The sequence below is a fragment of the Mobula hypostoma genome, chromosome 20 (genome assembly GCF_963921235.1).
Source record: "Mobula hypostoma chromosome 20, sMobHyp1.1, whole genome shotgun sequence".
Taxonomy (NCBI): Eukaryota; Metazoa; Chordata; class Chondrichthyes; order Myliobatiformes; family Myliobatidae; genus Mobula; species Mobula hypostoma.
In genome coordinates, this window is record NC_086116.1 from 53,429,776 (window position 1) to 53,456,425 (window position 26,650).

The window sequence follows — 26,650 nt, forward strand, 5'->3', positions numbered from 1 at the left end:
TGTCAAAAAGTGATGAGCACCAAGTGTCACAATGAATATATCGAGTTAGGATTTATAAACAAACAAACATCTATTAAACCCTGATAAACAATGAAAAAAAAATGAAAACCCTAACCGGAAGTAAACGGCTATGCGGCCATTCAGTAAACCGCTACTCAGTACTAGTTCTTAAAGCAATAAATGCGAAACCAGTTCTTAAAGTGATAAATTCAAACACAGTTTCTTGAATGGTAAATTTTAAAGTCCAAGAGATTTATCCAGTCAATCAGGAGAGACTCATGAAGTAACAAATTCCTCGAAGACACGACGTCACTGCCACTTCCAGTCAGATCCTGCCTTGTCCACAGGATTCACGACAACGGAAATAAAATGGTTTTAAAGGCACCGACCTTCCTCCTCCGTAGAATAGATACTGCACAGACCTTTCTGCTTCCTTTTTAGCAGAGGCTATCCCTGCAGATCACTTGCTTGAACAAATTCAATCATGGTCGATCCTTTCCAAACCCGTTGAACGTCTCCTTCAGGGTCTCATCTTCACTCTCCAATGTTACTGAAAAGATACATTAACAAATCTGTCAGCGATTGGTCAAACTACCGACTCAGACTTCTGTACCTTACATTAGAACATAAAACTACGTTTAAAATCAAAACTGTGTCATAATGCAAATACGCAGCAGAGTTGAGTATCGCATTGACGTTCTAACTGGAAAACTAACTGCGTCACCAGGAGTCTTCCCTTTTATACCCGTGGTGAACATGTCATCACGTGACCTCAACGGTGGGAAAATTACATCAGGTGACCTCCAAAAGACCATTACATCATTCTCACAAGAAAGTCACAAGATCTCCTTGAGTTATGTAATACAAGACACTCAGGAATTATTTTTGTTGATCCAGTTTTACCTTGTTTCCAACTGAAGAACAATTGCATGCTTCCTGCACCAGATCAATTGGCCACCACATTCTCAGTGCCAGTTTTAGGATTAAGCTCCTGGATGTAGGATAATGTACCTAATCCATTTCCAAATTGTACCATGACTATGCTGTCTTTTACATTATCATGGATGCCATTTGTATGAATGGCTGGCACCATTTGATACTCTGAGAAAAAAATAAGTTGCTTTGATTCAAGCCAGGATTACCCTTTTAAATGCAACTAATATAAAAGAGAAAGACAAAAGTTTTTCTTGGCAAGCAGAGAGTAAATAAGTTTCAAGAGGTGTACAGGAGGCAGTTATAGGAAAAATGTAAGATGAAAATACCAATCAAATAAGTACTTTGTGCCAAGGAGAGAATGCCACCAAACTCCAGTAGGAGGACATTCATATTACCTCCAAGGATGTAGTGGAATGTATTAAGATGGTTGGTTCTGTTCTGTTTAGCTCTGCTCTCTGGCTTCTCTCCATGAAGTTATTCTCCATTTATTTTATCACCAACTCTATGTGCTCTAATTTTGCTTAATAACCTCTGTGCGGCACATTATCAATTAAATCTTATAAGTCCATATGCACGAAATTGATCAGCTCATCTTTTTCTACCTTGCCATTTTCAACTTCAAAAATTTCTGATGTTTATCAAACGCATTTTCTCTTCCATAAATCCATTTTGGATCCTCTCATTCTTATTGTTATATACTAATTTCCTTGCAGTCACTTCCTTAGAGCAGCTTGTGACTGAGCCCACTGGAGGATCAGCTATTCTGGATTGGATTTTGTGCAATGAACCAGATTGACTAGAGAGCTTAAGGTAAAAGAACCTATAGAGTAAAGTCATCATAACATGACCGAATTCACCCTGAACCAGAATTGATTAGAGAGCTTAAGGTAAAAGAAACTTGAGAGTAAAGTGATCATAATATGATCGAATTCACCCTGAAATTTGAGAAAGAGAAGCTAAAGTCAGATGCATCAGGATTACAGTGGAGTAAAGAGAATTACAGAGGAACAAGAAAGGAGTTGGCTAGAATTGATTGGAAAGGAACACTGACAGGGATGATAGCAGAGCAGCAACGGATGGGATTTCTGGAAGCAATTTGGAAGGCACAGGATATATATATCCCAAAGAGGAAGTAGTATTCTAAAGGCAAGATGACACAATCGTGTCTAACAAGAGATGTCAAAGCCAATATAAAAACCAAAGAGAGGGCATGTAATAATGCAAAAATTAGTGGGTAGTTAGAGGATTGGGAAGCTTTTAAAAACCAGCAGAAGGTAATTAAAAATAGTCATTAAGAAGGTAAAGATGGAATATGAAAGTAAGTTAGACAAAACATTAAAGAGGATACCAGAAGTTTCTTCAGGTACATAAAGTGTAAATGATAGGCGAGAGTGACGAATCTGTTGGAATTTTTTGAAGAAGTAACAAGCAGGATAGACAAAAGAGAACTTGTTGATAATCTGTACTTGGAGTTTCAGAAGGCCTTTGACAAGGTGCCACACATGAGGCTGCTTAACAAGCTATGGGCTCATGGTGTTACAGGAAAGATCCCAGCATGGATAAAGCAGTGGCTTATTGGCAAGAGGCAAAGAGTGATAACGAATGGAGCCTTTTCTGGCTGACTGCTGGTGACTAGTGATATTCCACAGGGGTCTGTGTTGGGACAGTTATTTTTAGGTTTCATGCCAATGGTTTGGATGATGGAATTGATGGCTTTGTTGAAAAGTTTGCAGATGATATGAAAACACGTGGAAGGGCACACTACTTTTGAGGCATAGAGTGGCTACAGAAGGACTTGGATAGATTACGAGAAAGAGCAAAGAAATGGCAGATGGAATACAGTGTCAGGAAGTGTATGGCCATACAATTTGGTAGAAGAAGTGAAAGGGTTGACTATTTTCTAAATGGAGAGAAAATACAAAAAGTTGAGGTGCAAGTGGACTTGGGAGTCCATGTGTAGGATTCCCAAAAGGCTAATTTGCTGGTTGAGTCTGTCACAAGTGCAGAGTACGGGTGGACCCAAATGCAGGACACAAACACATTATGTAGCATTAACAAAAATAGAGCTTATTAGTAGTTACTAGGAAAGCAGGGAAGCAAGGATTGTACAGAGAGACATCAAGGAGTGAATGAAGCGGAAGTGGGAATATGCGTGGCTGGAGTTGGGCTTGCCTTAATGACTATCGCCCGGTAGCACTCACATCAATAGTGATGAAATGCTTTGAGAGGTTGGTCATGGCTAGACAGAACTCCTGCCTCAGCAAGGACCTGAACCCACTGCAATTTGCCTATCGCCACAATAGGTCAATGGCAGATGCCATCTCATTGGCTTTCCACACGGCTTTAGACCACCTGGACAACACAAGCACCTATGTCAGGATACTGTTCATTGACTATAGCTCAGCATTTAATACCATCAATCCCACAACCCTGATTGAGAAGTTACAGAACCTGGGCCTCTGTACCTTCCTCTGCAATTTGATCCTCGAGTTCCAAACCAGAAGACCACAACCTGTGCGGATTGGTGATAACATGTTCTCGCTGACAATCAACACTGGAGCACCTCAGGATTTGTGCTTAGCCCACTGCTCTACTCTCTGTATACACATGACTATGTTGCTAGGCATAGCTCAAATACCATCTATAAATTTGCTGAGATACAACCATTGTTGGTAGAATCTCAGGTGGTGACAAGAGGATGTACAGGAGTGAGATATACCAACTAGTGGAATGGTGCCGCATCAACAACCTGGCACTCAATGTCAGTAAGACAAAAGAGCTGATTGTAGACTTCAGGAAGGGTAAGATGAAGGAACACATACCAATCCTCACAGAGGGATCAGAAGTGGAGAGAGTGAGCAGTTTTAAGTTCTGTGGTGTCAAGATCTCTGAGGATCTAACCTGGTCTCAATATATCGATGTAGTTATAAAGAAGGCAAGACAACGACTATATTTGGAGTTTGAAGAATTTGGCATGTCATAAAACACACTCAAAAACTTCTATAGTTGTACTGTGGAGAGCATTCTGACAGGCTGTATCACTGTCTGGTATGGAGGGGCTACTACACAGGATCGAAAGAAGCTACAGAAGGTTATAAAATCTAGTCAGCTCTATTTTGGGAACTAGCCTACAAAGTACCCAGGACATCTTCAGGGAGCAGTGTCCCAGAAAGGCAGCGTCCATTATTGAGGACCTCCAGCACCCAGGGCATGCCCTTTTCTCGCTGTTACCATCGGGTAGGAGGGGCAGAAGCCTGAAGGCACACACTCAGCGATTCTAGAACAGCTTCTTCCCCTCTGCCATCCGATTCCGAAATGGACATTGAATCTTTGGACACTACCTCACTTATTTTATAATATGCAGTATTTCAGTTTTTGCGCGTATTTTAAAATCTATTCAATATACATATACTGTAATTGATTTACTTTATTTATTATTATTTTCTTCTTTTCTCTCCGCTAGATTATGGGAGGTTCAATCGTTAGGTATTAATATTGAAGTAGTAAAATGGATTCAGCAGTGGCTGGATGGGAGACGCCAGAGAGTAATGGTGGATACTAGTGGTGTGCCTCAGGGACCTGTACTGGGTTCAATGTTGTTTGTCATATACATTAATGATCTGGACAATGGGGTGGTAAATTGGATGAGTAAGTATGCAGATGCTACTAAGATAGGTGGAGTTGTGGATAATGAAGTAGGTTTTCAAAGCTTGCAGAGAGATTTAGGCCAGTTAGAAGACTGGGCTGAAAGATGGCAGATGCAGTTTAATGCTGATAAATGTGAGGTGCTACATTTTGGCAGGACTAATCAAAATAGGACATACATTGTAAATGGTAGAGCATTGAAGAATGCAGTAGAACAGAGGTATCTAGGAATAATGGTGCATAGTTTCCTGAAGGTGGAATCTCATGTGGATAGGGTGGTGAAGAAAGCTTTTGGTATGCTGGCCTTTATAAATCAGGGCATTGAGTATAGGAGTTGGGATGTAATGTTGAAATTGTATAAGGCATTGGTAAGGCCAAATTTGGAGTATTGTGTACAGTTCTGGTCACCAGGTTATAGGAAAGGTGTCAACAAAATAGGGAGAGTACAGAGAAGATTTACCAGAATGTCACCTGGGTTTCATCACTTAAGTTACAGAGAAAGGTTGAACAAGTTGGGTCTTTATTCTTTGGAGTGTAGAAAGTTGAGGGGGGACTTGATAGAGGCATTTAAAATTATGAGGGGGTTAGACAGAGTTGACGTGGATAGGCTTTTTCCATTGAAAGTAGGGGAGATTCAAACAAGAGGACATGAGTTGAGAGTTAAAGGGCAAAAGTTTAGGGATAACATGAGGGGGAACTTCTTTACTCAGAGAGTGATAGCTGTGTGGAACGAGCTTCCAGCTCAAGCGGTTGGGGCAGGTTCGATATTATCATTTAAAGTTAAATTGGATAGCTATATGGACAGGAAAGGAATGGAGGGTTACGGGCTGAGTGCAGGTCAGTGGGACTAGGTGAGAGTAAGCATTCAGCACGGACTAGAAGGGCTGAGATGGCCTGTTTCTGTGCTATAATTGTTCTATGGTTATATGGTTACGTATTGCATTGAATTGCTGCTGCCAAATTAACAAATTTCATGTCACATGCCGGTGATAATAAACCTGATTCTGATTCTGATGTTGATAAGTATAATACCCTATTAACAGAAGAGTACAAGGAGACTCAGATTAATTACTACTGGTAACGTAACGTCAGTGCAGTATTAGAAACAAAAATTGGAGAGAAAGAACAGTTAACAGTCTGTGAAAATTGTAAACTAATGGAGATAAGCCAACACAGAATTATACAAGGCAATACATGCCGAGTCACCTAATTGGATTGTTCATAGAAATTGATGAAAAGGTTGCAATGGGTGTTGTCTATGTGGAATGTAAGGAAGTGTTTTACAAAGTATCACCCAGAAGGCAGGTTAACAAATTGAAAGTGCCGAGAATAGGACAATTAATATCAATTTGAATAGAACATTGGCATAAAGTCAGAAATACTACATGTCATGGTAAATAGTTGTTTTTGGAACTGTCAGCAGGTAAACAGTTGGGACCATTGGTTTTCTACCGCTCATAGCTGACATGGATATTAGTTAGAGTAAACTTCCAAAATTTGCCAAAAGTACATAATTTAAGGCAGAAATTGATAGGTATCTGAGTAGCCAGGGCATCAAAGGTTATGGTGAGAAGGCGGGGGAGTGGGACTAAGTGGGATGATCAGCTCATGATAAAATGGCGGAGCAGACCCAATGGGCCGAATGGCCGACTTCTGCTCCTTTGTCTTATGGTCTTAACAAATACTAAAATGGCAAGAATGGACAGAAAAGCAGCTGATGGACTCGAATACAAAGAAATGTGAAGCAATGCATTTTGAAAGAAGGGATGAGATGAAACAATGTGGATTTAGTTCCACAATCAAAAGAATGCTCATAACAGAGGGAGCTGTGGGGTGGATTTAAAAACGCAAATATGAGAAAATCTGCAGATGCTGGAAGTTCGAGCAACACACACAAAATGCTGGTGGAACGCAGCAGGCCAGGCAGCATCTATGAGAAGAAGTACAGTCAACGTTTTGGGTCAAGTCCGTTCGTCAGGACTAATGGAAAAAAGAGATAGTAAGAGATTTGAAAGTGGGAGGGGGAAGGGTAGACCTTCATTTTGTTGTGTGGAGCTGTGGAGTGGGGATTGTGTGCATAATCTTTGAAAAAGAGAAGTGACATTGAAAGAGTAGTTAAATGAGGAGAGGAGATCTTGGGCTTTATAAATAGTGGCATTCAGTATTAAGCAAAAAGATTATGCTGAAACTTTTTAAAACTCTGTTCATGCCACATCTAAAGTATTATGTCTTGTTCCAGTCACCATACTTTAGGAAGAAAGTGATCATCCTTAAAAGAGTGCAGAGGAGACTTTATAGAATGGATGAAGGATTTTAGCAACAAGGTTAGGTTGGAGAATCTGTGGCTATTAGAGTAAAGGAAGTTGTGGGGAGATTTGACAGAGTTGTGCAGGACTATGAAGGTTTAGATATGATAGATAAAGAAAATCTGCTCACATTCACTGATGGTACGAGGGCTAGGGAACATACCTTTGTGGTTTTGTGGCAAAAACCGTGGGGATATGCAAGGAAGAACTTTAGTATGAAACAAGTGGTAACAACCTGGAACTTGCTGGCAACAAAATTGATGGAGGTGATTCAATCAATGATTTCAAGAGGAAATTGGACAGGTATTTGATGCAACTAAATGTGTAATATTGCAGGGAAACAGCAGAGGAGTAGGACAGACTGGGATGTTCTACAGTGTGGTGGCATCATAAGAAATGTGCTGAATGACCTTCTGTGTTGTCGTGACTCCATGGGTCTATGACACTTGCTGATTGACTGTCTATTGGGGGGCAAGAAATTTGATGGTGTCATTTCTCCATTTGACCACATGAACTATTATCTTCAACATCAAAGTGAACTCTTTTATCCTCTGACCTTGCAGAAGGTTAATCACTTTCAAGAATTGAGGATTGATTTATTTATTTTATTTAAAGATACAGTACAGAACACAACCCAGTAGCCCATCTGTTTAACCCTAGCCTAATCACAGGACAATTTACAATGACCAATTAAGCTACAAACTAGTACATCTTTGGACTTTGGGAGGAAACCAGAGCACTCAGTGGAAACCCACTCAGTTCACAGAGAGTATGTGCAAACTTCTTACTGACAGTGCCAGAATTGAACTCCAAAATCTGGAATGTTCCAGGTTGTAATATTGTCATGCTAGCGGCTACACAACTGTGACACTACTGAAGCACAGGAGGTGACTCTGCCCAGAACACCCGTTGCTTCCCTCTGCTGCCTTCTTTCACCTCAGTTGAGCATTGCGTTTGTTTCATTGATCACTGTCTTATCTCATTTAGAAATGCTCATCATTAAATTTACGATGTCTCTCAGGTTACCATGGTTACCTGTATCCAGTGCTGCTCTTAGTGCTAATGGAAAAGAAAAAAAAATACAAGTGAGTAAACAAGTAACCAAATTCTTCAACCTGAAACTTCAACTCTGTTTCTCTTACCACAAATGAATGAGAGGGGATCTCATAGACACATTTCAAATGTTGAAAGGGTTGGACAGAGTAGATGTGGAAAGGCCGTTTTCCTTGGCAGGTGAGTCCAGGACAAGAGGCCACAGTCTTAGAATTAGAGGGTACCCATTTAAAATAGAGATGAGGAGAATTTTTTTTAGCCAGAGGGTCGTGGATCTATGGAATTCGTTACCACGTACAGCTGTGGAGGCCCGATCATTGAGGGTGTTTAAGGAGGAGATTGATAGGTATCTAATTAGTCAGGGTATCAAGGGGTATGGAGAAAAAGCTAGAAATTGGAACTAGATGGGAGAATAGTATAGCTCATGGTGAAGTGGCAGAGCAGACTTGATGGGCCGAATGGCCTATTTCTGCTCCTTTGTCTTGTGATCTTGTGAAATGCTGAATCTCCTGCTGGGTGAAAAAGGATCTAGTGTTTTCCTGGCACATATGACAAATAAACTCTTCTTGGGTTGTGAGTGGTGGTAAAAGTCTTCTGAGGTGTATATATTTCAATGCTAGGAGTATTGCGGGGAAGGCGGATGAGTTGAGGGCGTGGATTGACACGTGGAATTATGATGTTGTAGCAATTAGTGAAACTTGGCTACAGGAGGGGCAAGACTGGCAGCTTAATATTCCAGGGTTCCGATGTTTCAGATGTGATCGAGGCAGAGGAATGAAAGGTGGGGGAGTAGCATTGCTTGTTAGGGAAAATATTACAGCAGTGCTCAGGCAGGACAGATTAGAGGGCTTGTCTACTGAGTCCTTATGGGTGGAGCTGAGAAACAGGAAAGGTATGGCCACATTAGTGGGATTGTATTACAGACCACCCAATAGTCAACCAGACTTGGAAGAGCAAATCTGCAGAGAGATAGCAGGCAACTGCAGGAAACATAAAGTTGTGGTGGTAGGGGATTTTAATTTTCCATACATTGATTGGGACTCCCATACTGTTAGGGGTCTAGATTGTTTAGAGTTTGTAAAATATGTTCAGGAAAGTTTTCTAAATCAATATATAGAGGGACCAACTAGAGGGGATGCAATATTGGATCTCCTGTTAGGAAACAAATTAGGGCAAGTGACAGAAGTCTGTGTAGGGGAGCACTTTGGTTCCACTGATCATAACACCATTAGTTTCAATTTGATCATGGACAAGGATAGATCTGGTCCTAGGATTGAGGTTCTGAACTGGAAGAAGGCCAAATTTGAAGAAATGAGAAAGGATCTAAAAAGCATGGATTGGGACAGGTTGTTCTCTGGCAAAGATGTGATTGGTAGGTGGCAAGCCTTCAAAGGGGAAATTTTGAGAGTGCAGAGTTTGTATGTTCCTGTCAGGATTAAAGGCAAATTGAATAGGAATAAGGAACCTTGGTTCTCAAGGGATATTGCAACTCTGATAAAGAAGAAGAGGGAGTTGTATGAAATGTATAGGAAACAGGGGGTAAATCAGGTGCTTGAGGAGTATAAGAAGTGCAAGAAAATACTTAAGAAAGAAATCAGGAGGGCTAAAAGAAGACATGAGGTTGCCTTGGCAGTCAAAGTGAAGGATAATCCAAAGAGCTTTTACAAGTATATTAAGAGCAAAAGGATTGTAAGGGATAAAATTGGTCCTCTTGAAGATCAGAGTGGTCGGCTTTGTGCGGAACCAAAGGAAATGGGGGAGATCTTAAATAGATTTTTGCATCTGTATTTACTAAGGAAGCTGGCATGAAATCTATGGAATTGAGGGAATCGAGTAGTGAGACCATGGAAACTGTACTGATTGAAAAGGAGGAGGTGCTTGCTGTCTTGAGGAAAATTAAAGTGGATAAATCCCCGGGACCTGACAGAGTGTTCCCTCGGACCTTGAAGGAGACTAGTGTTGAAATTGTGGGGGCCCTGGCAGAAATATTTAAAATGTTGCTGTCTACGGGTGAAGTGCCGGAGGATTGGAGAGTGGCTCATGTTGTTCCGTTGTTTAAAAAAGGATCGAAAAGTAATCTGAGAAATTATAGGCCGGTGAGTTTAACGTCAGTAGTAGGTAAGTTATTGGAGGGAGTACTAAGAGACAGAATCTACAAGCATTTGGATAGACAGGGGCTTATCAGGGTATCAGGGAGAGTCAACATGGCTTTGTGCGTGGTAGGTCATGTTTGACCAATCTGTTGGAGTTTTTTGAGGAGGTTACCAGGAAAGTGGATGAAGGGAAGACAGTGGATATTGTCTACATGGACTTCAGTAAGGCCTTTGAAAAAGGTCCCGCATGGGAGGTTAGTTAGGAAAATTCAGTCACTAGGTATACATGGAGAGGTGGTAAATTGGATTAGACATTGGCTCGATGGAAGAAGCCAGAGAGTGGTGGTAGAGAATTACTTCTCTAAGTGGAGGCCTGTGACTAGTGGTGTGCCACAGGGATCAGTGCTGGGTCCATTGTTATTTGTCATCTATATCAATGATCTGGATGATAATGTGGTAAATTGGATCAGCAAGTTTGCTGATGATACAAAGATTGGAGGTGTAGTAGACAGTGAGGAAGGTTTTCAGAGCCTGCAGAGGGACTTGGACCAGCTGGAAAAATGGGCTGAAAAATGGCAGACGGAGTTCAATACAGACAAGTGTGAGGTATTGCACGTTGGAAGGACAAACCAAGGTAGAACATACAGGGTTAATGGTAAGGCACTGAGGAGTGCAGTGGAACAGAGGGATCTGGGAAGACAGATACAAAATTCCCTAAAAGTGTCGTCACAGGTAGATAGGGTCGTAAAGAGAGCTTTTGGTACATTGGCCTTTATTAATCGAAGTAATGAGTATAAGAGCTGGAATGTTATGATGAGGTTGTATAAGGCATTGGTAAGGCCGAATCTGGAGTATTGCATTCAGTTTTGGTCACCAAATTACAGGAAGGATATAAATAATGTTGAAAGAGTGCAGAGAAGGTTTACAAGGATGTTGCCGGGACTTGAGAAACTCAGTTACAGAGAAAGGTTGAATAGGTTAGGACTTTATTCCCTGGAGCATAGAAGAATGAGGGGAGATTTCATAGAGGTATATAAAATTATGATGGGTATAGATAGAGTGAATGCATGCAGGCTTTTTCCACTGAGGCAAGGGGAGAAAAAAACCAGAGGACATGGGTTAAGGGTGAGGGGGGAAAAGTTTAAAGGGAACATTAGGGGGGGCTTCTTCACACAGAGAGTGGTGGGAGTATGGAATGAGCTGCCAGAAGAGGTGGTAAATGCGGGTTCTTTTTTAACATTTAAGAATGAATTGGACAGATACATGGATGGGAGGTGTATGGAGGGATATGGTCCGTGTGCAGGTCAGTGGGACTAGGCAGAAAATGGTTCAGCACAGCCAAGAAAGGCCAAAGGGCCTGTTTCTGTGCTGTAGTTTCTATGGTATGGTTTCTATGGGCTTCCAGCTGGGTACAGGAATCGATTTTGACCGACGTTTCGATGACAGACTGCCACCATCATCAGGGATAATGCCTGGGCACGTCTAGTCTAGTGGTATTTATACCCACATCATCCATCACTCCTGATTGGTTAGTCCTCATTCAATCAGGTTTCTGTGTCCCAAACAAGAGAAAATCTGCAGATGCTAGAAATCCAAGCAACACACACAAAATGCTGGAGTAACTCAGCAGGCCAGACAACATGTAAGGAAAAGAGTGCAGTTGACGTTTTGGGCCGAGACCCATCAGCAGGACTGGGCCCGTAACGTTGATTGTACTCTTCTCCATAGATGCCGCCTGGACATGCCCAGGCATCATCCCTGATGAAGATGGCAGAGTTTGTCATTGAAATATTGGTTAAAATTGATACCTGTGCCCAGCTGGACACCCGAGAAGAGTTTACTCCTGCTGGGTGTTTGCAATATTTTCTGTTTTTATTTAAGAACTATTTCAGACTTCACTGTTATAGCCAGATATTTTACTTTTCCGAGCCTGTATAAAAAGAGAATGTACTCACAGACTGGTGTGGAAGCAGTGAGTTTGAGTTCATGGGACATTGGCACCAGTTTTGGGGAAGGAGGGAGTTGTTCTAATGGGACTAGCTCCACCTGAACCGTGCTGGGACCAAGATCCTGGGAGTGGATAGGGCTTTAAGTAGTAAGATGGGGGGGCAGTGTATTAAGTTCAAAGTAAAATTTATTACCAGACTACATATATGTCACCACGTGCAACGCACAATCCCTCAGGGTTGTGTGTGGTGACATATAATCAGTGCGCCAATCATGAGGATGCAGGATTTGAGGGTCGGCACAACATTGTGGGCCGAAGGGCCTGTACTGTGCTGTACTATTCTATGCTCCGAGAGAGAAGGCAGCGCACAGGTCCGGGAGCAAAGCTTAAAAGGGGAAAGCCTCACTTGGCTATAACCGACGCACCAATCGTGAGTTGGAGACCAGGGAAGGTTCAGGCATAAAAGGGAGACACTGCCTAGTGGAGCGGTCATCGACGGAGTGGTCTGAGGCAGAGTGGTAGGGCTTTGGCTCATTCGGGCTCCAGCAAGATAAGTGGGTAAGTGGACTTGGTTTTCTTCCTTGCATTTTTTTTTTGGAGGAACAGAGAGCATGTCTGTAGAGTTAGTACTTTGCTCTGGGTGTCAGATATGGGAATCCTGGGATTCTTCTAGTCTCCCAGAAGGTCATATCTGTGGCAGGTGCACTGAGATGCAGCTTCTGAGAGACCATGTTAGGGATCTGGAGCTGCGGCTCGATGATCTACAGCTTGTTAGGGAAAGTGAGCAGGAGACAGAGAGGAGCTACAGGAGTTAGGCACCCTGAGGCTGCAGGAGGTAGATAAGTGGGTGACAGTCAGGGAAGGGAAGGGAAGAGCTCAGATAGTGGGGAGCACCCCTGTGGCCATCCCCCTCAGTAATCGTTATCTCGTTTTGGATGCTCTTGAGGGGGCTAACCTGACACAGGATGAGACCACGACAATCAGCTCTCTGGCACTGAGCCTGGTTCCGTGGTGCAGAAGGGAGAGAAGAAGATGAGGAATGTCGTAGTCATAGGGGATTCCATAGTGAGGGGAACAGACAGGAGGTTATGTCAGCCTGATAGAGATACCTGCATGGTGTGTTGACTCCCAGCTGCCAGGGTACGGGATGTCTCGGATCAGGTGCAGAGTATTCTGAAGGGAGAGGGTGAACAGCCAGAAGTCTTGGTGCACGTTGGTACCAATGACATAGGTAGAAAAAGGGAGGAGGTCCTGAAGAGAGAATTCAGGAAGTTGGGTAGGAAGCTGAAAAGCAGGACCTCCAAGATCGTAATCTCAGGATTGCTGCCTGTGCCACATGCTAACGAGCACAAGAACAGCATGATTGGGAATATTAATGAGTGGCTGAGAGACTGGTGTAGGGGGCAGGGCTTCAAATTCCTGGATCATTGGGGCCTCTTCTGGGGCAAGGTATGTCCTGTACAAAAAGGATGGGTTACACCTGAACCCAAAGGGGTCCAATATCCTATGGGCACATTTAATAGAGCTGTTAGGGAGGGTTAAAACTAATTTGGCAGGGAGATGGGAACTGGAGTGATAGGGCTGAGGTAGGGGAAAACAGAAATAAATCAAAGATAGCATGCAACAGAGATGATAGAAAGGACAGGCAGGAGATGAGGCATAATCAGAGCCAATGGGATGAGTTACAGGGCAATAGAGGTGTGATGCGGTTAAAACAGAAAGCAACAAATACTGGACTGAAAGTGTTATATTTGAATACATGCAGCATAAGAAATAAAACAGACGATCTTGAAATTCAGCTACAGATTGGCAAGTACAGTATGATGTTGTGGCTATCTCTGAAACTTGGCTAAAGGATGGCTGCCATTGGGAGCTGACAATCCAAGGAAATATGGTGTGTCGGAAAGATAGGTTAGTAGGCAGAGGGGGCGGCACGGCCCTGTGTATAAGAAATAATATTAAATCATTAGAGAGGGATGACATAGGATCAGAAGGTGTAGAGTCTCTATGGGTTGAGTTAAGAAATGGCAAGGGTAAAAGGACCCTAATGGCAGTTGTATTAAGGCCTCCAAACAGCAGCTGGGATGCGGATTACAAATTACAGCAGGAGATAGAAAAGGTGTGTCAGAAGGACAATGTCATGATAATCGTTGGGGATTTTAAAATGAAAGTGGATTGGGAAAACTAGGCCAGTACTGGACCTCAAGAGAGACAATTTGTAGAATGTCTAAAGGATGGCTTTTTAGAACAGCTTGCTGTTGAGCCCACTAGGGAATCAGCTGTGCCAGACTGGGTGTTGTGCAATGATCCGGAGGTGATAAGAGAGCTTAAGGTTAAGGAACTGTTAGGGAACAGTGATCTTAATATGATCCAGTTCACTTTGAAATTTGAGAAGGAGAAACTAAATTCCAATGTGTCGGTATTTCAATGGAATAAAGGAAATTACAATGGAATGGGAGGGGAACTGGCCAATGTTGACTGGAAAGGGACACTTGCAGGAAGCACAGCAGAGCAGCAATGGCTGGAGTTACTGTGAAAAATGAGGGAACTTCAAGATAGATATATTTCAATAAGAAGAAATTTTCAAATGGAAGAAAGACAGTACCATGGCTGACAAGTGAAGTCAGAGCTAAAGTAAAAGCAAAAGAGAGGGCATACAAGGAAGCCAAAGCTAGTGGGAAGATAGAGGACTGGGAAGCTTTTAAAAACTTGCAGAAAGAAACAAAGGAGGTCATTAGGAAGGAAAAGATGAATTATGAAAGCTGGTGACTAATATCAAAGAAGATACTAAAAGCTTTTTTAAGTATACAAAGGGTAAAGAGAGTTGAGGATAGATATAGGACCAATAGAAAATGACACTGGGGATATTGTAATGAGAGAGGCAGAGATGGCAGAGGAACTGAATGTGTATTTTGCATTAGTCTTCACAGTAGAAGACATCTGCAGTATACTGGACATTCAAGAGTGTCAGCGAAGTGAAGTATGTGCAGTGAAAATTACGACTGAGAAGGTGCTCAGGAAGCTTAATGGTCTGAGGGTGGATAAATCTCCTGGACCTGATGGAATGCACCCTCGGCTTCTGAAGGAAGTAGCTGGAGAGATTGCAGAGGCATTAACAATGATCTTTCAAGAATTGATGGATTTTGGCATTGCACCGGCTGACTGAAAAATTGCAAATGTTACTCTGCTATTTAAGAAGGGTGGGAGGCAGCAGAAAGGAAACTATAGACCTGTTAGCCTGACATCAGTGGTTGGGAAGTTGTTGGAATTGATTGTTAGGGATGAGGTTACAGAGTACCTGGAGGCACATGACAGGATGGGCCAAAGACAGCATGGTTTCCTGAAAGGAAAATCCTGCCTGACTAAGCTATTGCAATTTTTTGAGGAAATTACAAGCAGGACAGATAAGGGAGATGCAGTGGATGTGGTGTACTTGAATTTTCAGAAGGCATTTGACAAGGTACCATGCAGGAGACTGCTTAGCAAGATAAGAGCCCATGGAATTACAGTGAAGTTACTCGCGAGGATGGAGCATTGGCTAATCAGCAGAAAACAGAGAATGGGAATAAAGGGATCCTATTCTGGCTGGCTGCCAGTTACCAGTGGAGTTTCACAGGGGTCGGTGTTGTGACCGCTGCTTTTTATGATGTATGTCAATGACTTGGACTATGGGATTAATGGATTTGTGGTTAAATTTGCCGATGATACAAAGATAGGTGAAGGAGCAGGTAGTGTTGAGGAAGCAGAGAGCCTGTAGAAAGACATAGATGTTTTAGGAGAATGGGCAAAGAAATGGCAAATGAAATACAATGTTGGAAAGTGTATGGTCATGCATTTTGGTGGAAAAATAAACAGGCAGACTATTATTTAGATGGGGAGAGAATTGAAAATGCAAAGATGCAAAGGGACTTGGGAGTCCTTGTGCAAGATACCCTAAAGGTTAACCTTCAGGTTGAGTTGGTGGTGAAGAAGGTGAATGCAATGTTGGCATTCATTTCTAGAGGAATAGAGTATAAGAGCAGGGATGTGATGTTAAGGCTCTATAAAGCACTCATGAGACCATACTTGGAGTATTGTGCGCAGTTTTGGGCTCCTTATTTTAGAAAGGATATACTGACATTGAAAAGGATTCAAAGAAGATGCACACGAATGATACCAGGAATGAAAGCGTTACCGTATGAGGAATGTCTGGCAGCTATTGGGCTGTATTCCCTGGAGTACAGGAGAATGACGGAGAATGATCTTATAGAAACATCCTGAATGCTAAAAGGCCTGAAAAGATTAGATATGGCAAAGTTATTTCCCATTGTAGGAGAGTCTAGGACAAGAGGACACGACTTCAGGATTGAAGGGCGTCCATTTAGAACAGAGATGCAGAGAAATTACTTTAATCAGAGGGTGTTAAACCTGTAGAATTTGTTGCCAAGAGTGACTGTGGAGGCCAAGTCTTTGGGTGCAATTAAGGCAGAGATAGGTATGTTCTTGACTAGCCAGGGCATCAAAGAGTATGGGGAGAAGGCAGAGGAGCTGGGATGCCTGGAAGAATTGGATCAGTCATCATTGAATGGAAGAGCAGACTTGGTGGATCGAATGGCCCACTTCTGCTCCTATATCTTATGGTCTTATGTGGTGACATTTATGTACTCTGATAATAAATTTTACTTTGAAATTAATGCATAATTTGCTTTAATCTTCACTGTGGAAGACACTAGCAGTGTGCCAGAAATTCAAGAGTGGTAGGGAGCAGAAGTAAATGTAGTTGCTAATGCTAAGGAGAAGTTGCTTTGGAAGCTGAAAGATTTGAAGGTAGATAAGTCCCCTAGACCACCTGGATTACACCCTAGGGTTCTGAAAGAGGTAGCTGAAGAGATTGTGGAGGCATTAGTAGTAATATTTCAAAAATCGCTAGATTCTGCTGTTGTTCCCGAGGACTGGAAAATTGTAAATATCACTCCACTCTTTAAGAAGGGAAGGAGACAAAGACAGGACAGTTACTCTGACTTTAGTAGTTTGCAGGATGTTAGAGTCCATTACTAAGGATAAGGATTTTGGATACTTGGAGGCACATGATAAATTAGGCTTTACTTAAAGGAAAACCTTGTCTGAAATACCTTTTGGAATTATTTGAGGAAATAACAGTCAGTGTCAGTGGATGCCGCTAACTTGGATTTTCAAAGGCCTTCGTCATGATGTTGCATGGGGACTGCTAAACAAGATGAGAGCCCAGCATCTTACAGGAAAGATACTAGCGTAGAAGGAAGAATGGCTAACTGACAGAGGGCAATGAGTATGAATTAAGGAGGCCTTTTCTGATTGAACTGCCAGTGACTAGTGGTGCTCCACATGGGTCTGTATTGGATCCATTATTTTTCATTATATATCAATGATCTGGATGATGGAATTGGTGACTTTGTAGCCTAGTTTGTGGACTATACAAAAACCAACTGTGTAGTGTAAGCAGGGATTCTGCAGAAGGACTTAGACAAATTAGGAGAATGAACAAAAAAGTGGCAGATGGAATACAGAGGACGGAAGTGTAAAAGGAATAAAGGTATGGACTAGTTTCTAAATGGGGAGTGAATTCAGTAATTGGAGTGCTAAAGGACTTGGGAGTCCTCATGCAGGATTCCGTAAAGGTTAACTTTCAGGCTGAGCTGTATCGGCCCTGGCACCCTTCCCTTGGACAACATTGGTGGCATGAAGAGGGGAGACTTGCAACATGGGCAACCGCCGGTCTTCCATACAACCTTGCCCAGGCCTGCGTCCTGGAAACCTTCCAAGGCGCAAATTCATGGTCTCACGAGACTAATGGATGCCTATTATTATCTTTCTGGCTGAGTCAGTGGATTGGAAGGCAAATGCAATGTTCCTTTCATTTTTAGAGGACTGAAATATAAAACAAGGATGTAATGTTGAGGCACGTTAAGACATTGTACAATCACAAACAAGAGAAAATCTGCAGTCGCTGGAAATGCAAGCAAAACACGTAAAATGTTAGAGGAACTCAGCAGGCCAGGCATCATTTATGGAAAAGAGTACCGTTAACTTTTTGGGCTGAGACCTTGTGAGTGTTCCTAAGACATTGCACATATCATACTTGGAGTATTTGGGCCTCACATCGAAGGAAGAAGGTGCTAACATTGAAGAGAATCCAGAAGAGGTTTATGAGAATAATTTCCGTAATAATGGGCAACATATAAAAAGCATTTGATGGTTTGGCCTGCACTCACTGTTGTTTAGAAGAATGAAGGTAGATATCATTGAAGTATGCTGAATATTGAAAGGCATAGACAGATTGGATGTGGGGAGTCTAGGACCAGGGGATATTCCTTTAGAAGAGAGATGAGGAGGAATTTCTTTAGCCAGAAGATGGTGAGTCTGTGGAATTCTTTGGCACAGATATCTATGAATGCCAAGTTATTGGGCATATTTAAAACAGAGATTGATAGGTTCTTGATTAGTAATAGTGTGAAAGGCTCTTTTAAGGGCCTCTTAGATAGGTACATGGAGCTTAGAAAAATAGAGGGCTATGCATTAGGGAAATTCTAGGCAGTTTCTAGAGTAGGTTACATGGTCGGCACAACATTGTGGGCTGAAGGGCCTGTAATGTGCTGTAGATTTCTATGTTCTATGTTACAGGGAGAAGGCAGGAGAATGGGGCTGAGAGGGTTAATGGATCAGCCATGATCAAAAGGCAAAGCAGACTCGATGGGCCAAATGGTGTACTGCTGCTCCTGTGTCCTATGGTACATTCCAACTTCGCCTCATGATGTCTCTTGGGACACAGAAAACTATAGCCTGAGCTATCAGAGGTGAAATTATGGGAATGGATAAGTTGCCTCTTCACTTTTTGGTAGCTTCACTAAATGCTAAACAATTCCTGATCCCAATCCAATTCCCTTCATGTCCTTGACCTCACGAGGGAATAGAGGAGGTGGTGGTTGTGTTGATGGGAGTAATTATTTTCATGTTGCCCTCAGTAAGTTTCTTTGATCATTTCAAAAAATTTCACTAAGTACAGTTGGCTGCCAATGAACATGCAAAAACTGAACAGGTAGTTAAATGGGAATGATGAGAGGGAAATGTAGCTGTTAAACCTTTACTTAATTTTACTTTATTGTTGCCAAACAATTGATACTACAGCGTACAATCATCACAGCGATACTTGATTCTGCACTTCGCGCTCCCTGGAGTACAAATCGATAGTAAATATTAAAAATTTAAATTATAAATCATAAATAGAAAATAGAAAAGGGAAAGTAAGGTAGTGCAAAAAAAAACGAGAGGCAGGTCCGGATATTTGGAGGGTACGGCCCAGATCCGGGTCAGGATCCGTTCAGCAGTCTTATCACAGTTGGAAAGAAGCTGTTCCCAAATCTGGTCGTACGAGTCTTCAAGCTCCTGAGCCTTCTCCCGGAGGGAAGAGGGACGAAAAGTGTGTTGGCTGGGTGGGTCCTGTCCTTGATTATCCTGGCAGCACTGCTCCGACAGCGTGCGGCGTAAAGTGAGTCCAAGGACGGAAGATTGGTTTGTGTGATGTGCTCGACTGTGTTCACTATCTTCTGCAGCTTCTTCTGCACCTATCCGCTCTTGTGAAGATGTTGTTAAGGAAGAACAGAGAGAAGTAATAAAGAGAGGGGGAAGGGATGATAGAAAGATTTTCATCCTTTTCCTATCATGGTTTATGCATTGCAGGCTAACGCACACCTGAGTGACAAAGCCTGAAACAGAATGTGGGCAGCAGAACACCGATACATCTGAAAAAATGGCCAGAATTGAAACAACCACAGTATTGGTTAGTGACAGATTTAATGAGCTATGAGAAAGAGGTGGTATCGGTCTTATTAACCATGTTCCCAGAGACTACAATCCAGTGTACCACTCTTGCAAAATTGTCTAGTCATTTCCCAGTGCAGGTGTCCTATTTATTGCTGGATATAAATAACTACAAAGTGCTATCAAATTAAATAGTAAGTCAGTTTAATTACCATTCAAAGGACAATATATCATTACCTGTCACTCATGCAGCAGTTGATTAATTGTGATACATTATTTGAAAATCTAGCAGCATAGAAAAAAATTTTCGTTGGCAGCGGGGGCAGATCCAAACTGGGAGGTCTGAAATTGGGCCTACGGCCCTCATTAATATTAATCCAAATGAGATGGCATTTGTCTATCGAACTGGTCCGCTCTCTCAGGTGGCTGTAAAAGAGCCAATAATCCACTAATCAAAGAGGAGAAGAACAGTTCTCCCTGGACTTTAAAAAAGGAATTGCCTGGGGAGCTGAGAGAAGATTTTTTACAGTGCTACATGGAAGGAGGAAGGGTGTAGAATAGACTGTTTTACATTATAAGCAACAGGCACAAACTCAGTAGCAAAATGGTCTTTTCTGTGGGATAAGTTCTAAAGAGCTGAAGAAAATAGAAGCATGGGTAAGGCATTTGACCTCTCAAGCATGTGATCATAATCGATCTGTTCCAGGCCTCAACTCCTCTTCTGCAATGAACCAGTTTCTCATCACCCTCAATTCTCCAATTGTTCAAAAAATTATCTGTGTCTTCTTTAAGAGTTCCCACTGTTCCAGTCTCCCCAGAGGTTCCCACCCTCTGTGAAAGGATCTTCCTATGCACCTCATTTTTAAATGATCCACCTGTTACCTTGTGTTTTGGTTCAAAACTCTCCTATTTATGAAAGCATCTCAACTTCTATCATGTCAGACGCTGTGATTCTGTGGTATAGCCAATAACTGCTTCTCGTCTGTAAGAATGCTAGTTGGTCTTTATCACTTGCCTACTTGCATTAGTTGGCTGCTGTGTTTCTGTCATTACAAAATCGACTATTTTGAAAAAACTTCAATTTCTGTAGGAGTGGCAATATATATTCTGTGTCATGGTGATGTGTGTCTTGGAGAAGCAACTAAACTTGGTGGTGTTTGTAGTTATCATCTGCAGTTACTCTCATGAGTGTAGAGGTCTCTGCTTTGGGAGGTAATGCCCAAGTAGCTTGGTTGAGTAATTGTAGTGCATTTTGCAAATGGTTTACGCTGTAAGCTAAGAGAACTAGTAGTGAGAAGAGTGATGCTGATGGATGAGCATCTAATTAAGCAGAATGCCTTGTCACAAATGGTGTTGAGCAAAACTATTGACTGTTGGAGGGCTCAGTTGTGGTAGTTCCCTTGAATATATCTCTCTTTAGTAGCAGATGATGATTGCCCAGCACTTCTTTAGCTTGTATGTATCTTGTCCCTTAGCTGAGAGTCCTTAGAAGTTGTCTGGGTCATGCTGTTTGATGATAAGGGTGCCTTATTATTTGAGGAATTGCAAGTAGAATGGAAATAATGTAAAAATCAGTGAACAATGCTATTTTTGATCTTGTGATTCTCATTAAGTATTTGATTACACTGTTGAAGAACACAAACAAGAGAAAACCTGCAGATGCTGGAAATCTGAGCAACACACGCAAAATGCAGGAGGAATTCAGCAGGCCAGGCAGCTTCTATGGAAAAAAAGTACAGTCGACTTTTCCGGCCGAAACCCTTCTGAGTTCCCCCAGTATTTTGTGTGAGATACTGTTGAAGATTATGATTTCAGCAAAAGATATTTCCTCTCGAGTATCACGGACATCAACTTAATTGAGGATTCCAGCCATCACATTCAGTTAACTGCTGCTATGAAATCATGATTTTCACTCTCACTTTGCCTCTGGAAAAGACTTCCTTCATCCATGCTTGGACCAAGACTGTGATGAGGTCTGGGGCCAAGTACTTGGGGTGAAAATCAAACTGGGCACTGGTGAACAAGTGGATTCATTCAATTTGTGTTGCCAACATCACCTTCCATCAGTTTGCTGATGACTAAGAGTAGACTGATTGCAGGTAAACTGAAATTAACTGCAAATCCCAGAATTTTGCCTGGTATCATAGCCTTTGTGGTGTCTAGTACTCTAACATGTAGAGATAGTCTAAGTGACTGAGGATATGAGGTAATGCTAAGTCTTCAGGAAATTCTAGACTTCTTGCTGCATGAACAGCAAGCCACTCTTACTCCCTGAAATTTAATTCCCAATGCAACTACTTGGTATTGACCTACTTACATCAAATTCTTGTCTCTGAATCTTAGATTAACACAGTGGGTGACAAGTTAAAATTCAGAAATAATGAGCTCTCATTTCTCAGAAGTTATCGCTCCATAACATTTGGCAAGAGTCGTTCTTTGAAACTACCTAAATATTCCTTAATCTGCAATGTTCAACAGAGATGAAAAATATGAAGGTTAGGCATTAATTTTTTGTTGCATCTTGTCATGTCTCACAGTACCTCAATAAATGACTTTGCAGAGCTTTGATCATCATGAGAATGAATACAGAAACTATTTTCTGCACATTGCAATCCCACAAACATTAATGAGATACAATAAATGACCAGAGTTGTCACTGTAGTTCACTAACACTTTGGTGGATGCTTAGGAGGATCCCAGACAAATAAATAATCACGTTTTAGAAACCAAAAGCAAAAAACAAACTGCTGGAGGAACTCAGCAGGTCAGGCAGCATCTGTGGGAGGAGTGATGAGGACGGGGGGTTGGAGGAGGGAGGGTAGGAGGACCTGGTTGTGAGTGAGAATGGAGAGAAACCATTGGCAGTATAAAGGTGAGAGAGGGAGAGATGAGAAATGGGCTGGTGGGTGATAGGTAGACCAACAAGAGGTGAAATATAATGGGCATATAAGGCCAAGTGAGAGAGGGGGATGGGGGAGTGAGAAAGTGGAGTTGAGAGACAGAGGTAGGTGGAAGCAGATAAGGAAAAGAGAAAAAAGACTTGAACATAATATGATAATTGCTTCTTGATTAATTCACTCTTTCTTCCTATTCATTTTACCCTTCATAGTATTCTTGTTATTGGGTATCTCAGGAATTAAAGGAAGTTCCACTTCACAGGAATTCATGTTTATTCATAGAATAAATACATTCATAGATTAATAGAATAATAGTGATACTGTATTTCAAACTACATGACACAGTTTTAAATTAGATGCAATAGCAAAGTTAGCGGTTGTCTGTATACAAATATTTGAAGGTAGGACAGATCACAAATGGTTATTAAAGTATTTTGTATCCAACACAGAGAATGAAACTAAAACCCCATAAGGAGTTTATGTTGGGACCTGAAAACACAGGAAAAAGGCAAAGGGGTAAACCCTTGAGCCTACTCCACTATTGGAAAAGATCGTAACTAATCTGACCCTGTCCTCAATTCTACTTTCATGCCTGCCCTGAGTTCCCAGGATCTAATAATCAATTCATTTCAATAGTCTCCAGAACCCTTTGGGTAGATAATTCCAAAGATTCCTGGTACCCTGAGAGAAAGAAAGTTCTACCTAATTTACAACCTAAACTGGCAACCTCTTATTTTGAAACTATGCTGTTAGTTCCAGATCCCCCAGTGTGGGAAACTTCCTCGGCATCTATTTTGTCAAGTCCTTTCAGAATCTGTGATGTTCCAATAAGATTACTTCTCATTCTTCTAAACTTCCAAGAGTATAGGTCCAATGTTCTTAACTGTCACCCATGTCAATCCCTTCATCATTGGAATAGGCCGAGTGAACCTTCCCTGAACTGGCTTGAATACAGTACTTGAGGTGTGGTCGCACCACACCCCTGCACAGTTTTGGCAAGACTTCCTTACTTTGGTATTCCGTACTCCATCCCTCGTGCAGTAATGCTCAATCTTCCATCTATCCTCCCATTTACTTGCTAACAAGTGTATTAACATTTTGTGCTGCATCTAGGTGTGGTCCAGATTTTTCTGGAGGGAACATTTGGTTATTTCTCTACCCTTCCACCTTAGAATCGGAAGTGGGGATGTTTGCTGAGGACTGAACGGCTCCTTCACACCTCCTCAGAAAATAAAACAGCCGACGTCTGCACTTGCGAGACTCAGTCAATATTCTAGCATGAGCTGATAATTAGTGTGTAATATTTACGCCTCAAGTACCAGGCAATATCCACCTCCAGCTCAGAGAGTCTAACCCTTGATATTCAATGGTATTATCAACACAGATTATCTACTTCCAGTATTCTGGTAGTCACCATTGACTGGAATCTCAGATGGAGCAGCCACATAGCTACAACTTCTCAAACAGTGGTCAAGTGCTGAGTATCTTATGGTAAAAAACCATCAGTGAGAGGAATGCAATTTACTTGAATGGCACACCATCTACTACCATATGCATTTAGCTCTTCCATCACTGAACCAAAATGTACAGCAGTCATTCAGCTAATCTACTCTGATAGCATCGTCCAAACCAATACTCTGCACTAACAAAGACAACAGAAGCAGATGCATGGAACTACCATTGTCTGTAGTTTCCTGGTCAAGTTACAAACCTACCTAACTTTCTTTTCCCACGAAGGGTACTCAGACCAAATTTATCCACCTGTTTTGGGTATCATTTCAGAGAACAAAGATCCAGACAATCAATCATGAAATTACTTATTCCAGATGTTTCAGATCTCACTGATGTCCTTTCAGATCCTTCATTAAGCCCCAAGGTTTTGGGATGGTTGTTTTCTATTTCTTAATTGGTATTATGATCTTGTTGGTAGAGTGGCCAGCCAGATAGTAGTCTATGAATCCTCACATGACACTGCCATTTTATTAAAAAAAAACAATTTCTAAACAGACTTCGGACAGACCAAAGCACTGAATGTTTTCAGGCAATAGGCAGCAAGACCAGAATCCTTTTATAGAAAGATGTCAACTTAATGCCTTGTACATCCTTAAAATATGCATCCATTGTTTGAATTCTAATTTAATCTTTGCAAATTGCAATTAGCGAAAAAAGTAAAAACGGCTGTTCTTTTTACTAGAACATAGAACATAGAAAACCTACAGTACAATACAGGCCCTTTGGCCCACAAAGCTATGCCAAACATGTCCTAACCTTAGAAATTACCTAGGCTTACCCATAGCCCGCTATTTTTCTGAGCTCCATGTAACTGTCCAGGAGTCTCTTAAAAGACCCTATTGTATCTGCCTCCACCACTGTCACCGGCAGCCCATTCCACACACTCACCACTCTCTGTGTAAAAAATTTACCACTGACATCTCCTCTGTACCAGCTTCCCAGAACCTTAGAACTGTGCCCACTCGTTCCAGCCATTTCAGCCATGGGAAAAAGTCTCTGACTATCCACACGATCAATGCCTCTCATCATCTTATACACCTGGTTATTATATGATTACATAGAACATAGAATAGCACAGCACAGTACAGGCCCTTCAGCCCACAATGCTATGCCAATCTTTAAACTCTGCCTCCCATATAACCCCCCCACCTTAAATTCCTCCATATACCTGTCTAGTCATCTCTTAAATTTCACTAGTGTATCTGCCTCCACCACAGACCCAGGCAGTGCATTCCACGCACCAACCACTCTCTGAGTAAAAAACTTTCCTCTAGTATCCCCCTTGAACTTCCCACCCATTACCTTAAAGCCATGTCCTCTTGTATTGAGCAGTGGTGCCCTGGGGAAGAGGCACTGGCTATCCACTCTATCTATTCCTCTTATTATCTTGTACACCTTTATCATGTCTCCTCTCATCCTCCTTCTCTCCAACGCTCCCTTAATCTCTGATCATAATCCATACTCTCTAAACCAGGCAGCATCCTGGTAAATCTCCTCTGTACCCTTTCCAATGTTTCCACATCCTTCCTGTAGTGAGGCGACCAGAACTGGACACAGTACTCCAAGTGTGGCCTAACCAGAGTTTTATAGAGCTGCATCATTACCCTGCGACCCTTAAACTCTATCCCTCGACTTATGAAAGCTAACACTCCATAAGCTTTCTTAACTACCCTATCTACCTGTGAGGCAACTTTCAGGGATGTGTGGACATGTACCCCCACATCCCTCTGCTCCTTCACACTACCAAATATCTTGCCATTTACTTTGTACTCTGCCTTGGAGTTTGTCCTTCCAAAGTATACCACCTCACACTTCTCCGGTTTGAACTCCATCTGCCACTTCTCAGCCCACTGCTGCATCCTATCGATGTCTCTCTGTAATCTTTGTCAATCCTCTACACTATCTACAACACCACCAACCTTTGTGTCATCTGCAAACTTGCCAACCAACCCTTCTACCCCCACATCCAGGTCTTTAATAAAAATCATGAAATGTAGAGGTCCCAGAACAGATCCTTGTGGGACACCACTAGTCACAACCCTCCAATCCGAATGTACTCCGTCCACCACCACCCTCTGCCTTCTGCAGGTAAGCCAATTCTGAATCCACCAGGCCAAACTTCCCTTGATCCCGTGCCTTCTGAATTTCTAAATAAACCTACCGTGTGGAACCTTGTCAAATGCCTTACTAAAATCTATGTAGGTCACATCCACTGCACTACCCTCATCTATATGCCTTGCCACCTCTTCAAATAACTCTATCAGACTTGTTAGACACGATCTGCCCTTCACAAAGCCACGCTGACTGTCCCTGATCAGACCATGATTCTCTAAATGCCCATAGATCCTATCTCTAAGAATCTTTTCCAACAGCTTTCCCACCACAGAGGTAAGGTTCACTGGTCTATAATTACCCAGACTATCCCTACTACCTTTTTTGAACAAGGGGACAACACTCGCCTCCCTCCAATCCTCCGGTACTATT

General features: G+C 42.0%; 1 long non-coding RNA gene across 1 annotated transcript in view; it reads right to left on the reverse strand.

Moving 5' to 3' along the window:
- Positions 1–434: 434 nt before the first annotated feature.
- Positions 435–26,650, reverse strand: part of LOC134359538 (uncharacterized) — a 55,919-nt gene continuing 29,703 nt past the window's right edge. Inside the window, exon 3 of the long non-coding RNA XR_010021137.1 lies at positions 435–550. This is a non-coding gene — a long non-coding RNA (uncharacterized LOC134359538). The remainder of the gene's footprint in view (positions 551–26,650) is intronic.